Source organism: Cavia porcellus, unplaced genomic scaffold, assembly GCF_034190915.1.
Source record: "Cavia porcellus strain 051 isolate PalLab524CR breed Dunkin Hartley unplaced genomic scaffold, mCavPor4.1 scaffold_16, whole genome shotgun sequence".
NCBI lineage: Eukaryota > Metazoa > Chordata > Mammalia > Rodentia > Caviidae > Cavia > Cavia porcellus.
This window is the reverse complement of record NW_026947499.1, coordinates 22,025,441-22,042,358: the sequence shown is the minus strand read 5'-3', so window position 1 is coordinate 22,042,358 and position 16,918 is coordinate 22,025,441. Positions and strand designations below refer to the sequence as shown.

Genomic DNA, 16,918 nt, shown 5'->3' with positions numbered 1-16,918 from the left:
ATCAAATCCATTTTTTCACAGGTGTGATTCAGTTCTGTTATTTCTTTGCTCATTTTTAAAATCTGGTTGATCTGTCCCTTGGTGTCAATGGTGTATTAAGGTCTCCTGTTACAATTGTGTTACTGATAATTTGAGTTCTCATTTCTGTTAATATTGTTTTATAAACCTGGGTGCTCTGGAGTTTGGTGCATATATATTTAAGATAGTTATCTCTTCCTCTTGGAGTTTTCCCCTAAAGAGTATGTAGTGACCTCCTTTGTCCTTTATGGTCATTGTTGGTTTAAAGTTCACGTTTTCTGAAAACAGAACGGCTACTCCTACTTTTTTTTTTTTTTTTTGATTCCTGCTGCATGAAGTATTGTTTTCCAGCCTTTGACTTTCAGTCTGTGAATATTCTTCTGGGTTAGATGTTTCCTGTAAACAGCATATGGTTGGATTTTGTTTCTTGATCCATTCTGCTAGTCTGTTTCTTTTGATTGGTGCATTGAGACCATTTACATTAATGGTTATTACTGTTAAATGCTGGTTTATTGTTGACATGTTATCTCTCTGCTGTTGCATCTTTATCTTTCTGCTCTGTTTAATTATCTGCTCTGCTTAGTGGTGTTTTCCTTTGTGTATCTAAACTGTCTCAATATTTTTTGCAGGGTTGGTTTGGTGTTCATGAAGTTCTTCAGCTGTTCTTTGTCATGGAAGTATCATATTTCACCATCAATTTTGAATGATAGTTTTGCAGGATACATCAGTCTAGGTTAGAAATCATTTTGCTTTAGGATCTGGAATATTTCACTCCATGCTCTTCTTGACTTTATTGTTTGTGTTGAGAAGTCTGCTGTGATTCTGATAGGTTTTTCCTTTATAAGTGATCTGTCTTTTCTCCCTGACAGCTTTTAATAATCTATTCTTGTGTTGGATTTCTGGGATGGTGATTATTATATGTCTGGGTGTAGTTTTATTTTGGTTATGACTATTTGGAGTTCTATCAGCTTCACTGATCCTGATGTCGGTTTCTGATCTCATGCTTGGGAAATTTTCAGCTATTACTTCTCTAAATATCCTCTTGACATCCTTTATGTTATCTCCTTCTTTTTCATTAATCCCTATCATTCTTATGTTATTTTTCTTTGCATCATCTTGCAGTTGTTGAATTGTTGTTTCCTGATTCCTTGTTATTTTTAAAAGATCTTTCCTTTCCTGTTCACTAGCTGCAATCCTGTCTTCAAGGTCTGAAATTCTATCTTCACTTTCATTGAGGGGGTTTTTACAACTTTCAGTGGAGTTTTTTATTTCCTGTATATCTCTGTGCATCTGCATTATGTATTCTGTTTGTTTCTTATATTGCTCACCTAGGGATTCTATGTTTTTGTTTAGTCCTCCAATTTTTTATCTGTGTTTTCTTTACATATATTCAGAATCTCTTACATTTCTTTTATCATTTCTTGTTTTATCTGGGAGATTATTTCGAGTTTGAATTCCTTTAAAGCTTCCTGGAGTTGCTTGTTAATTTCAGTAGCTATTGTGTCCGATATTTGAGGTGAATGGCATATATTTTCTTCTATATACATTGCTCCTAGGGTTTCTTGAGATGGACTGGAGGTTTGAGGTTGTAATTTGGTCTTTTGTTTTGTCATTTTCCTATGTTTCTTTGTTTCAAGTGTTATTTGAAAGCTTCCTCAAGGTCTGTTGGAAATCCCCTTCTATGTTTGTAGCTCCTGAGACTCTGGCACCCCGTTACCCCAAGCCACTGGGCCTGTAGAACCAATGGCCCTCTTCTCCCTGTTTAGAACTCTGTAGTTCCAGATAAGCTGGGCTTCAGGCACATTCCCCGCCCCCCCCGCCCCCCCCCGCCCCCGCTTGTTGGAAATTCCCCAGTTCTCCAAGCGCAGCCGGGATGGGGAGGCAGATGTAGATGCCTCAAACCCACTTATCCATTTCACTGCACCTGGAAGCCTGGAGGGTCACGATCAGTATGGGCTTTGGGCAGAGTGCGCTGAGCACTTACCACAGGCCGCGTGGCTTCTGGAGCCTGCGACTTTCCCCTGCTTGCTGAGATATCCTCAGTCCTCCAGACACACGGGGAGGCGGATGTAGGTCCGCCCAGCCCCTCCTGTGCACACCAATGGTGAGGTGCAGCAGTCCCAAATAGGCTGGGCTCCAGGGATAGCGTGCGCCCGCCTATTCCAATTTCAGATATTCTTGAAGCAAGAGGAAAAGGAGTAAATCTCAGAACAGATTTAGAAATCTTAAAAGATAAGCAAATATAAATTATAGAGCACAGTGAAGCTGTGGGGCCCAATAACAGAAGACACTGAAAGTAACATTCATATATGAGACAAGACATTTAACGTAGAGAAATGAGTAAAGTTGTCACTGCATAGTAGGGGGTGCTGTGGCTCTTCTCAGAGGTGAACAAGCCATGAAACAGACTGACAAGGCTCACAGTTGATGGCCTGGGCTGTGCTCACTGGCTTGGGTTAGAGGTTACAGCAGGTGCTTCCTCCTATAAGGCAAAATCGGAACTCACAGTCTTCCCTCATAGAGGATCTGCACCCTTGATTGGCCACATAGAAACAGCTGATGCTGCTCATGTGTGTCAATGGCTCGCGTTTGTATAATACAGAAGGCAAGCACACAGCCTACACAAGAGATTGAAGAGGAGATAAAGGCAGAGTGGAGTCCAGCATTACGTATGCATCCTGAGAATCCATGGAAAGTCCACAGCGTGGCCTGGACAACTTTCTTCTTTTTTGCCTTCTTTTTTGCCTAGGCAAAGATGCCTAGGTTACTGGAGATTTCAAAGATCTGCTTTCAAATGACTCCGTGTCCTTTTTCATTCCTAACATGTGTGTTTTCATTTCGGAGTTCACCTCAGACTGCAGGGACCCTGGATCCCTCATTGCCCCTATCTGCAGGAAGGATGCTCACTCTCATCTGCAGCTGATGCTCTCTTATAGTCATTGATGCTTCCTTTCTGTGCTAGTACCAACAGAAACCTGGTGAGTCTCAGGACATTGGTTTATGATACAAGCAGAAAGCCCTTATGTAACCTGGTGGGCATTCAGAATTCTACTTTACAGGCAAAGTCCATTTCGGCAGAGCAGCCTGAGGCTAAGGCTGAGTACTGCTGCATGGGATAACACAGTGATGATCAGTGAGTTCCAAATGGGAAACCAAATGTAAATGTGCTTTTCAGTGAGGCTGGATACAGATAGGATCACTTGATATTGGAGATGCCCAATCAGACCCTGAGCTCTCAGGCAGTCTACAGATGATGATCCTTAGAGAGAACGCTGAAGAGAACTGTCTTGATACACATTCCTATTTGAGTGTTAACACTGAAAGTACTTGGGAATTCTTTGAGTTATTTCAAAAAAACCAGAATCCAGTTAATGCACCTTGGCAAAAGAATGGTAGTAGTATAATATAGTAACAGTAATCAGAACTCAGGAATCAGAGCCCAACATCTTTCCTCAAGAGTAAGACAACTTTAGTGATATTTTGGTTTTCATCTAGGACCAATGCAAAGAAATCTCCTATTGTTACTACTCATAAAGTATATTTCATTAGATTTAATTGTATTGCATACAACTGTTGGAGACCATTAAAGCTAGATATGTGTGCAGGACTGTGGTATGGCCTGGGCATGGCTGACCTGAGGCCACCTGAAGACTTTCTGTATAGTTTTCCTTAATTAGCATCTTTGTTGCTCTGAGGGGTCCTTGCACCTCTCCCAAGATTCTTCTCAGGCTTCCTCCATTGTCCACTTAACTCCTTGCTTGTTCTGATTAAATTCGGGCTGCCTAGCGCCAGTGAGTTGGCAGAGTAGAAGAGTTAAGGGCTGTGCCAAGGATTTCACTCCTCCTGCAGCCCTAAAGACCATGGTTTCTGTTTCATTTCTTTGAGATTTCATCATGACCATGTTTGGGGGATTTGGGATCTAGGTACAGACCTCAACATTCAACTACCTTTCCTATCAATTATAAAAATATTTAAAAGTTAACATTTTGGAAAGAATTCTTCTTTTTATTGTTATAGTAATTTGCTGATTCTTCAGTACACAGAATATGACCTTATTAAAAAGTAGTGTTTTTTCAGATATCTTTAAATAAGATAAGACTGTACTGGAGTAAGGTCTCCTCATGATTCATTATTAGTCCCAGTTGACTAATGTTCCAAGCATTAAATCTAATCATGTATCTGAATTTGTATGGATTTCTTATTTTGACCTACAATTTATCTAAATATATGATCATAAAATAAGAAACTGCTCTGTCTTTAGGACTCAAATATATAAGTATTCCATTAATATGATTAAGATTATGTCTATTGTTGTAAACTCATACTTTTTTCATAACTCCAATATCTAACTGGAATTGAGAGGTAAAATAGGTAAATATGTGAAGATCTTATCACTATTAAAAAACACTTCTGGATGTTTTTGTAAATTTTATGCATTCTGAAAAGGACACTTGGCATTTTGGGTATGAACTCCGTTGTATATTAAGCCCCATTTATAATGTGCAAAATGGGAATCAAGGTGTTCATTTGCTGCACTCGTTGGTAGAATACAAAATACAGAAATGAGGAATAAGACACGACTAAAACAATAGCGGGATCCTTGGGCCTATGTTACACCATTGCTTCCTTGAGTTCAAGATGCATATTCTCTGCGTATCTAGTAAAATATGGATTCTAAGTCAGAATTCTGGGATGGAGCTTGAGATTCTGCATTTCCAAATGTTCCCTTCCCCAAATAATGTAAAGCCATCAATTCTAGAGAATAGCTTAAAATATATTAGAGAACATTGTCTGACAGAAACGAATGACAGCTTCAAAGAGATAAAATACATTCCTGATATTTTTAAAATCCATGAATTCATGCAGGGACACAACCACATGTGACATGTGTAAAGTTGAACTTCACTTTCTTTAAAAAGCACTAAAAGCAGGGAACACACACCCACCCCCCACACACCCCCCACACAGACACACTGAAAATCTCACTTTCACCCGAACTCCTGCCCAGCACTTACACAATCTTCCTATTGGCTTCTCCTGCACCTGGAGAGCTGATGTTTCTTCCATGGTTCTTGGGCCTCTCTGCCCTTTAACCTTTCTCCATGTCACCTCCTCTGTTAATGTTAAGATCTTTACATTAGAAAAATCAGGGACAGTTTTTGCCACATTTTACTTCAGTCTTAAAACTGTTTATATGTGTTCTGCTTTAAACTACTCTGACAGCTTACTTCAAATGAAGCTCGATCTCCAGAAATTCTTTTATAATTCCACTTGCACTTTGTCTTTGTATTTCCTAGGATTTTCTTATTTTTAATGTATACCGTGATTCACAGAATGTTCTCATTTACTCTTACATATGCTCACTAATATGCCCCTGCTCATCCAATATTGTGAGGAATCAAACAGGAAAAGACAAACCTGGCTTGGAGGAAAACCTGGGTTATAGGTTTATGGCTGGCCTATCCAGGAACTCAACCTTCTTTCATGTTATGTTTGCACATGGAAATAGCCTCCCTTCCTTATAAAGTGAGATGAATTGTATGCTTTGTTATCATCAACGAATCTTGAACAAAAAAATTACTGACTGAGGCATGGTAGCAGAATTCTTCTGAGACGTGGCTGTAGTTTGCTCCTGAGTACAGAGCAGGGATTAGACAAATCCTTGGTGGAGGCAGGTATGTGACCACCGGCCATCTGCCCTAGAGACATTGGACGTGTGCCCAGGAGACACCGCACAATGTTGAGACATAGCCAGTGGAGCCATAGGGCTCTGAGTCAGGAAACCAGGAACCTCTCTCCTCGTGTCTGCCCAAGGCTCATTATGTCTAGAAGCCTCTTTCTGCCCTGAGAAGCCACAGACTAGGCTCTGCCCAGCCCACCGTCCCAAAGTGATACTAGATGTCAGTGTCAACATAGGCCCATGGATGAAGTTGATTGGTTAGAAAAAGAATAGATTTGCATATTGGGCATCCTGGCATTCTGGGACTTGAGGGTAGATAAGAGACCCTGCACCAGTATGGCTTCTTCACTAGAACTCTGTGGTGTCTGCACCATGGCTCAGACCCCTCTTTTCTTCCTCACATTCCTCCTCTACTGCACAGGTTAGTAAGGTCCTCATCTTTCTGTTCCCCAGCTCAGTGAAACTGCCTTTTAAATTATTACCAGAATGGTTTTCTGCTCTGCTCCTCTTCCCAGGTCATAATGCATATCTTATTTTCAGGATCCTTTTGCCTGCCTGAGCTGAAACAGTCACCCTCTGCTTCTGCTTCTCTGGGAGGCTCGATTAAGCTCACGTGTACTTTGAGTAGTAAGCACAGCAGTTACTACATTTCATGGTATCAGCAGCAGCCAGGGAAGTCCCCTGATTATGTGATGAATGTTAAGAGTGCTGGAAGCCATACCAAGGGCACAGAATACCTGATCAATTCACAGGCTCCAGCTCTGGGGCTGATCGCCACTTAAGCATCTCCAACATCCAGCCTGAAGACGAGGCTGACTATGCGGTGTGAGTTATAGTGGTGGTTAATGTACAGTGAAGCAAATAAATGGGGAAATGAGACAAAAATTATTTTTTCTCATCTACTGTCAAAGATCACCACACAGCTCTTAGTTTCTGGTGTCTTAAACAGTAAAAAAAATGTTAATTTTATTGAAACAATATCTAAAAGTACAGACCCATGTATGTTCTGAATCCTGCTAAGTCACTGAAAAACAGCTTGCATGGCCAGTTTCCTATGGATTGCAGAGACAGAATAATGCAAATAATTCAGCAGTTGTTGTTGACCCCTGCTGTTCTGTGGAATCCTCATTATATTGTGTCACAGGTTTATACTCTTTTCCAGATTCTAACTGTTGGACTAAAGACATTTCTCATTATGTGACAAGGAGTTTGTTTTCGGTGACCAATCCTAAGACATTACATTACTTCTAATTTGAAGAGTCACTGCATTTAAAACTACATTAGAAATGATGTTATAATAAGAGATATAACATAAAATTAGATGGGAGAGAGAACTTTTTAAAAATTTGAGAGTTTGTGAAAGTTTCCTCAGCTTTCCAGTTTCCTGCATTTTAGGGATGTGGTACAAGGGGGGAAAATTATCAATGGGAGTGAAAAGATCAGCAATTTAAATCCAAACATATATGAAATAATAGTTGTAATTTTAAAAACATTACATTGGGCTGGGGATATAGCTCAGTGGCAAGTGCTTGCCTGGACAGTATGAGGTCCTGAGTTTGTTGCCTGGTACAAAAACAAAATCAACCCAATATTACATCAATTGTGCTGTGGACTCTAAACAAATACAAAAAAATCAAGCATGTGTTGAATAATTATTTGTGTGCTCTGATATGTCACAATAGTCACTATAAGGTAAGGCTGTCATTTCCTGATTCTTCAGTGATACACAACAACACTTTCCATATTCTGAGGTGCTGTGAGAATAGATTGTACAATTATCTCTTAGGGTTCTATCCTCACTCTGTGCAAACTCATCTAAGTACACTCTTTTGTATGAAGAAATGTAGAAGTATGGAAGCACAGTGTGATCAAGAATCTACTAAGTATTGTGAAACAAAGAGCAGCGAGTCAGTCCGTTTCCTAGTTCTATACTTTTGTTTATATGTCTGAATATTTTTAGAGACACTCATCATTGAAGAACCCTACATCTCCAGTGTCAGTCTCCCATCCATTCTGTGCCCTGATTTAGGACCCTAAATTCCTACCCACTCACATCACAGTAGCTTCCTTCCCTGGCCCCTGTGAAAGGAGTCACTCAGGTTTAGGCTGTGAAAGCCCTGTATGTTCTCACCTCCATGCACCCTGGTCACATGGTATGAGGGTCACAGTCTCCATAGCTAAACCTCCCAAGAGTCTTACATTTCTTCAATAGCAAATGATATTTACTACCTTCGATTCCTTGAGATATACCAGAACATGGATTCCATGGGCATGATTGGACTAACTGTGGGCAGTCTCACTGGAAGCTATATTAGGGGAACTGGATAAAATCATGCCCACAGTTAGTCCTACAAAAGAGTGTACTTAGATGAGTTTGCACAGAGTGAGGATAGAACCCTAAGAGAAGCAGGGGTCACTGTAAGTCTACCACAGTACATACAGTGGGCACCCATAGTCATGATACTTTCAAGTTTCCAGTGCTATGGCTTAGTATTTGATTTACTGATAGGATAAGAGCAACTGTGATTTTCTGGGCTGAGTAGTCTTCTACTAATATGTTTGTGCAAGGTTTCAGCAGAGGTTTCCTCCCTAGTCACTCCCCTTAGTGAAGATAAGTCTCACACCTACATCTCAGGAACCCTAACTGAAGCATAAAGCTCAACTTTAACTGATGCTCAGGATACAGCAAAGGTCAAGGGAGAGGGAAATCAATTTGCACTTATGATTTTTCCTCTTCTGAGATAGTGATAACATTTAAAAAGATGTGTGCCTCTCAGTACTGATTTGGGGCTTCAGGAGCTTACATCTCCTGTAGTCTGGACTTCTCTACTCTTGTTCTTCTCTCATTGCATAAGTAAGGACAGGCCCATGTAGCCTTGTTACCAGTTCAAACATACAGTCTCATCTGTTTCAGATTTCACATGATGTTTTTTTTTCCACAAGAACATGACTATATGAGCTTGCAGTTTTCTGTTGCAAGTCTGTGCTGAATCAGCTTCCCTCTGAGTCTGCATCTCCAGGAACTTCTGTGAGACTCACCTGCACCCTGAATGTGACATAACCCACTCTATTGTACAGACTCCTCTACATAGGAAGGATAGGAACATTTTTGTCACTGTTTTCTATTATATTTGAAGCTGTATTCCCAAAGAGAAAATTAAGCTTACCATGCATAATAAAAATCAAATATAACAATCTTTAAAAATGCATGTTGCACACTGGAACAGACAGAAGTCATGAAAATTTATGTGTTATCCCCGGTACAGTAATAGGAAATATAGCATATCTTTGGTAATCTGAGTTCTCCAGCTACCTCTCTGGTTCAAGAAGCCTCCAGCTAAAGTGGACTTTTGTTGTCCTCTGGGCTTCAGCCTGAGAACAAAGCTGATTATTACCATGCTACAACACATGACAGTTTTAGCTGGTCCAGATTCTCACTGTTTTAGATAAGAAGGACATAACACAGTACTCTCTAGGCACCCAGATCTTGATTATAAGCATCTTTTCAATGAAATTTATGAAAGAATCTGTAGTGTAGAATGTTTTGTAGCAAGTTCATTCCATCAACTTGGAGAGAGAAAAACATGCAAGCTATTTCAGTAACTAGAGAGGACAGAGAAGGACATAACTCAGGAGGACAGAGAAGAATGAGGAGATGGAGCTTAAGGCCAAAGACTCAAAGTATTTCTAGTGCATTTTAAAGAATAAATATTATTGTCAGAAGCTGGAAACTCAGAGCCACAAAGCCACATGCCATGAGGAGACAAAGAACCAATTTAGTAATTCAGAAACCTGTTCCTCAGGATCAGGCCACAGAAGTCAATTCCTTTGAAACCTTCCCACAGCTGGGTTTGACTGATACCTTGTTTCACCATTTCTCAATGCATCAGGCAGAATGTACCAGGAGCTGCCAGCTCCAGTTCTTACCAGCATCTTGTCATTTATCTTTGTCTCAGGATTTGGAGAAGGGGAACCATTAAAAATGGCAAAAATGCACCAGCTCCCAGATTTTGGGCCAGTTAAAACCTCTGAATTTTGTTCAGTTTGCCACCACCTCATGCTCACAGAATAATTCAAGGACTCCAGCAACCACTCTTTCTGGGGATGTTAAACCCTCAGGATCCCTGTCTTCAGTTTTCAGTTATTATGATTTCAGATCACATCTTGAGCTGTTCCCAGGTCTTTGCTAGTTGAGCCAGTGAGCAGCACTGGACCCAGGCAGCCTAACTTTCTCCTTGTGTTTGGAGCTCTTTCCTTCCCAATAGACATTCAAGAGTCACCCCCTGAATAGCACCTCCACTTTGAACAATCTTAGCATGCTTCTGCACATGGCTGTCAAAATAGTGTTGTAGCCACTTTGTACTCAAAAACTCAAAGATAACAAATCTCCTAATTTGTAGACAATTTCCCTCAGCATCTGCGGGGGAAATGTGGAATTCAACAGAGTCATAGAATTAAATGTTCAATTAGGCACCTTAGAATTAGAATTAAAATACATCATCTCTAAATTTGGATCAGCTTCAAGCAGTGAAAATATTAATCATCTTCGCATCAGCATCTTTTGGAAGTCCTTATTTGGTTGTTTGAGTATTTCTTTAGCAATGATGAGTGCTGAGAAGAATTTCACTTATATAATCCTCAATAATGAACCTGCTTCAGTCTGGTTAGCTGAATCCTGACTTCAACTAGTTTAGTAACAATGACTTCCTCCTGTGACCCCCTGTGCTACACAAACCTGGATCATTGTCTATCTACACCTAGAATAGAAGTTTTTGCTTCTGCTCTGATCCATTTCATAGAATGAAATCGTATAAAATTATTTAGCCTGTCACCTCCTCTTAGAAATCAGAGATCCTTTTCCACTTCATTAAAAACCAGTATGCAAGAAAAAGCTTCTTTATGCCAAGTGTTTTGCAATAGAAAATAAACTATTTCAGGAATTTTTCTCATGTACAAACTGTATGAGAGAGAGAGAGAGAGACAGAGAGAGAGAGAGAGAGAGACAGACAGAGAGAGACAGACAGAGAGAGAGAGAGAGACAGACAGAGAGAGACAGAGAGAGAGAGAGAGAGAGAGAGAGAGAGAGAGAGAGAGAGAGAGAGAGAGACAGAGTATAGCATGGTGCAGGCATACCTTAAACATCTTATGAAGTGAGATGTTACTGATAATTCAGAAATTAATCTATACATTTATTTAAAACTGATTTGCAACAGTGTTACCTAGAATATACAAACTGTAGCTTTTTTATTTTAAGCTTTATAAGAAATAGTGCTGTAATATTTCAATATCCACATAAAAAGAATAGATTTGGATACATGCTTCCCATTTTGTCAAAAAATTGAAAGAGAAGTACTGGAAATTCATTCCTGAGAGCAAGCATTTTATTGACCCCCAAATCGGACAGTGACTCAACTAAAAAGAAACTACAAGCCAATCTTTTTATTGAACATATATGCAAAAATTGTCAGCAGGATACTGGCAAAAAAAATAAGGCCACAAACCATTAAAAATCTTATACCTCATGGCCAATTAGACTTTATTCAAGGGATCAAAGGATGGTCCCCACATATGCATCAATAAATTTAGTATGTAACAGAAACAAAAATGAGGACAAAAATTATATGATTGTCTCATTTTTAAAACCCTGAAGAAAATAGGCATAGGACTTTATCTAGTCTTATAAAAGCCATTTATGACAGATTCACAGCCAATGTCATACTAAATGGATAAAATGTAGAAGTTTTTTTCTCTAAAATTAGGAGCAAGATAAAATATCCACTATCACCAGTCTTTAGTCACCTCAGACTAAAGGTGATTCAGGCGAGAGAAAGAAATAGAAGATAAATACATGGTAAATTATCTTTATTCTCATATGGCATGATCCTTAAATGGAAAATTCAAAGCTTCATTGAAAAGGCTGAAAATCAATAAATAATGTAGCAGGGTATGAAGCAAACATAGAAAAAGACATGTTTGGTAAATAAAGGGTGAATTTTTGGTGGCCTCTTAATTCTATTTCTAGAGGAAGAGGACAGAAGAGAATTAAAGCTTTGACTGCAAGGAAAAGGTGTAGTGTCTGAGCTCATGAAGAAGAGGCTGACACGACCCACAGTACATGAAGCCACATGCAGTGCTGTCCTTGAGGCTTTCTTGGAAGAGTTTCTGCTGAATGGCGTGTGTGCTCTCGATATAAATGAGAAACTAGAGATGATGTATTTTTCTTTGTCACACTGAGTTGTAGAATGAGAATAAAAGATGACAAGTGTTCCCTTAAAACAATGTGGGACTTTGTCAGAGTCATGAAAATAAAAATAGCCAATATGTAGCAAGGAGACATTTACAAAAATTCCAATAATGGGGAGAAATTAAGTGGAAGGTGTGAAAAAGAGACAGGGAGGTCAAAGTTTTAGTTTTTAATACAGTGAGGACCAGCCTTCCTCATCTGCTCCCTCTCAGGAATTCCCGCTGTCTCACTGCAGCCTGACTTGGATGCTACCACCCATAGAGTCCTCTTGCCATCCCAGCCTGTCCCCTTCTTATGTCAGTGTCTGCAGATATTCACAGCCAACTCATCTTCAGTGTCAGCAGGACCCCCTGTAGCATCTCTTTTGGACACACAAAGTGATGTCTGAATCTACAAACCACCTACATGTGGGCCAAAATGAGCATCTACTCCATCAACACATAGCATGAGTATGTACAACAATATACACATAAAGCAGAACCAGATTTTACCAAAAAAATATGTTTGGGAACTTTCTTGATACTGTAGATTGAGTCCAGGGCCTTGCCATGAGCTACAATCCCACCCCAAACTTTAAAAAAAATTGAGAGCCTCTTGCCTCAGCCTCCCGAATAGCTGGGATTATAGGTGTGTGCCATTCTTCACACTTCAGGATTCTCTTTTACCTTTCACTCATGTGTCAGTGAGGTGTTATCCAGTGTTTTACCTTTATTTCTTCCCAGAATCAATATCCTCATCATCCAGTGTTGACTGGTCACATTTTGTGGAAACCAATTCAACATGAGTGTGACATTATACTACTAGGCACAATCAAATTGTCTATCTCTAAACTTCAAATTCAGTATTTCTAGCTTTGAGATTTTCAGATGTTACAATAATAAAGACAATATCTAATCCCCTATTACTCATCGCTCTGAACTACAGTGTAATCTCCCTGTAAGTCAAACTGGAAAGGTCCAATCCATAATGTACTGCCTTTGCTCTTCTCAGAGGTCTTTCTGGATGACAGTCCTGGAGATTTTACCTTGGAACCAGGTTCCAATGTCATTCTCTTTTCCTATCTTATCACTTATATTTGGACGAAGTGATTTGTAAAATTCCCTTATGTTTTCCTATAATTTTCTGTTCTCAGCCTCCTATGAGCATCCATGTTTATGTAGAATGCAAAAATGTTTGTGTTTGCTTATTTTAGTATTCTCAAAACCCATAGGCAGTTTGACATTCTCTCTCCCAGGTCTTAATGGTATGATCTTGAAGGTGACATGAAATATCCATTATTCTTCCTTTGCACATCCAGGGTAGAAGTGCACTGTACCTGGAGTACTTCCAGCTAAGATTTCCACATCCACCTGAACCACAGTTCTGTTTGCCTAAGTGTCCCCAGTGCATAGACATAATCAGACTTAAGCCTGATCTCGGGCCAAACTAGGCTTAGGAGGAAAGGCTGAGGGTCCCTCAGATTTCTTAGAACTGAGCACCCACAGAATAAGCTGAGGTCTCTCATTATCACCAATCTCCTACCTTGAATATACCCCTCTCATTATTTATGAAAAAGGAAGATAAAATACACTTATGAGGAGAAGATATCATATTCCATGATAGAAATTGGACAGAATAAAGAGTGTTGGGACCAGGCTATGTAAGGGTTAAATTGCTGATCACAGAGCTCTCTAGCCTATTGGAAAAGGTCATATTTAGAGTCCCTAAAAGCAAGACAACAGCTTCTGAAAACATTTGACCCTCATTCTAGTTTCAGGGCAATAACTGCCAACATTAAAGGTAAGACAGATCTCTTAACTAGCAAGATTTGCTGTTTAGAATGTCTGTGTTTGAATTTCTCAAGCTCTAATTTCTCAAGTCATTTTCCTGGGCTTTTGCCTGAGATGTGCCCTACCATCCCTGTGTTTTCCTGAATTGCTAAGGACCCAATAAATATGGGCAGTCCAGAGAAGTCTTTGTCTAAGCTTCTCTTCCTAGAACCCCACAAAACATATTACTTTGTCTGTTGTCTTTAATCCTCATTCAGATCTTATCCATAAGATTGGGAGCTTGGCTAGTTCCCAATAAAAGGGGAGAGTCAAAAGTGCAAGCCTTTGTTCCAATACATTATGTCTATTTTGACATCTTTCTTCCTTCTGTGGTGTGCTGACTCCAGAAATAATTTACAGTGGGAAAAGTTTACTCTACCACTATAAATAGGGCTTATCAATACTTATGAGACCATTATAGCCTGTGAAGGAAGCTCTTAGACAATGAAAAGGTCTCCTGTCTGAGAAGGAGATAGAGAAGAAGAAAACAGAAGAGAAAATATTTTATGCATGTTTCTATTCTGTGCAGCCCAGAGATCTGTTCTGAGGCAGCAGGGGGCACTGTGGTCCTGCCCAGCAAGACACCAGCTACTAGCTCCTCATGCATAGACCTGCCAGAAACCAGCTAGTGAACTTCATCCCTGGGAAGCTGAGATCAGTTCTACCCAGCCCCAATCAGAGATGACACAGAATTTGGCAGAGGAGTGGAAGGCTTTCAAGGAAAGGGGCATGGTTTGCATAGGAGGCCCTTCAGTTCCCTCTCTGGGGAAAGAGGTACAAGAGACCCTCTGCAGCTCTGAAATACTGGTGCATCTTAAGAAATCAGACCACCATGGGAAACTTCACTATGGCCTGGACTCATATCCTCCTTACCCTTGTCACTCTCTGCTCAGGTAATTTGGCTGTGGATAGGATAGATACAGGGCAGGCTGTGGGTTTGTTTTCTATTTATGTTGGGAACATGGCATGGCAAGTAAAGCAGGCTCACCTCTGTACCATTTATATTCCAGAGTCCTGGGCACAGTCTGTGCTAAGTTAGGAAGCTTCATTGTCAGGGTCTGTGGGACAGAGGGTTACCCTCTCCTGCACTGGAAGCAGCAGCAATGTTGGAAGCTATGATGTGAGCTGGTATCAACAGATTCCTGGTGCTGTTCCCAAAACTGTGATGCTTGGAACTACTTGGCCTTCAGGGATCCCTGACCGCTTCTCTGGCTCCAAGTCAGGAAACACAGCCACCCTGAGCATCCCAAATCCTACCCTGAGGATAATGCTGATTTTTACTGTTCAGCATGGGACTTTAGTCAAGAAGATTTCATTGTGTTCCAGTCTAATGTGGAACTGAGACAAAAACCTTCCACGAACCTCCCATGAGGTAATCGTCCATAACTGTTTCTGACAATCCAAGTAGGTGGCTGTGGCAAACCAACAGTGCTCATTTCTGAATTAAAAGCAGAGAACAGATTTTTATGTCCAGCAATAGTTGATCCCTCTCATCCTAATTACCTTTGTTTATTTTAAAGATAATAAAAAAAAACGAAATGAAACAAAACAGAGCAAAGCAGATCACAACAAAATAATACAAGTGACACAGTATTTCAAAACAACAGGAAATCAAAAGTGGCTACCATGATGTCTCTTTTCTTCTTCAAAATAGTTGTTCATATCTTCACACACCATGAATTCAAACAAAATACAATAGTATAAAACTAATGAATTAAAGTATGACTAGCCTTTATAACCAGACAATAGGAATATCAACAATGGCTCCCATAATTTCTCTTGATTCTATACAAAATAGCCTTCCATACCTTCACGCATATTGAAATCAAATAATATGTAAAAAAATTTAAAACATTCAAAGAATTAGATCACTATTGGACTTCAAAACAAATGATAGAAAATCACCAATGGGTACCATAATGTATTTTTTCTTCAAAGTAGCTGTTCATACCATCACATGTAATAAGATCAATTCTTGTAAATCCTTTAGGAGAGGTTCTAGGCATATGTAATCCTATACATGTATATCTATTCTTTCTGTATTAGAGGGAAAAACAAAACACAAGATAAAACAGGGAACAAAAGAGATAAATAAGTAACAGTAACAAAGAGCCCAAAACAATAACAATATAGGCCTTCAAAAACAAGGTGGTAGGTACATAACTAAGGTTGTTATTTTGCCTGGATATCTTCAAAAGAGTTACTCAGATTACCAGATGTAAACATGCAAAATTGATCTATGAGTGTTAACTGTTTTGTTTCAAGAACTAATAGAATTAGTAGCATAATCATCTTAGCTATCTTTCGTGTGTATACATACACAATTATACACATTTTCTTTTCCCTTCATTCTTTTCTCTATTTCCATATCTGAGTTACTTTTACCCTTTTGAGCATCTTCTTACCCTTTTGTACTACTCAGCTATAAAAAAGGATCACACATAGGTTAGTGGATGTGACTTGAGACCATACTCATAACTGACAGAATAAATAAGCTATCAAGTCATCTTCATTACATTTAACAATTCCATTCTACAATGTGCCTACTACTATGATATCCACTCAATTAATAAAATACAATGTCTTTCTTCTTACTTATGAATCTGTGGATTAATCACATAATATAAATTATCATTCTCTACCATCCTATAAACAAATTATGATTACTATAAAAGTGTTATCACAATATAACTTCTATAATTGGAATTTTTATAACTAACATTGTTTACTGCATAAATTAAGAGATTAATTTATTAAAATTATGTTTTTAAATCTACAGCACAGTGATATAATCTTGTGATATCAGTTCTCCATTCATTTTTCCTTTTATCTGGGGAACATGATGTGGGAAATAAGTCAGGCTCACCTTTTTACAAATTTTGCTTCAGAGTCCTGACAACAGCCTGGACTAAATCCAGAAGCCTCTCTGTTTCAGTTTGTGGGACTATGAAATAAAACACTAAAAAATATGTCTTTGTATGTATGAACTACAGTTTGGTTCACACTCATCAATTGCTGACATTTGGATGATTAATATGTATTTGATATTTATGAGCAATTCACTTACACTGATTGATCTGAAACCTTCAGGTTCTGTGAATAAAATTTCATCTCTTTTGGGTGAATACCTAGGAAAGAATTCCTGAGTCACATGGTAACTCTTTGAGG

The 16,918-nt window shown here is 39.2% G+C and overlaps 2 pseudogenes; both read left to right on the top strand.

Annotated features, from left to right (window-relative positions):
* The first annotated feature begins 6,070 nt into the window (after window positions 1–6,070).
* On the top strand, window positions 6,071–6,527 carry LOC100716498 (immunoglobulin lambda variable 4-69-like; annotated as a pseudogene).
* An 8,070-nt stretch (window positions 6,528–14,597) lies between these two features.
* Window positions 14,598–15,121, top strand: LOC111753997 (immunoglobulin lambda variable 1-40-like; annotated as a pseudogene).
* The last annotated feature ends 1,797 nt before the right edge of the window (window positions 15,122–16,918 follow it).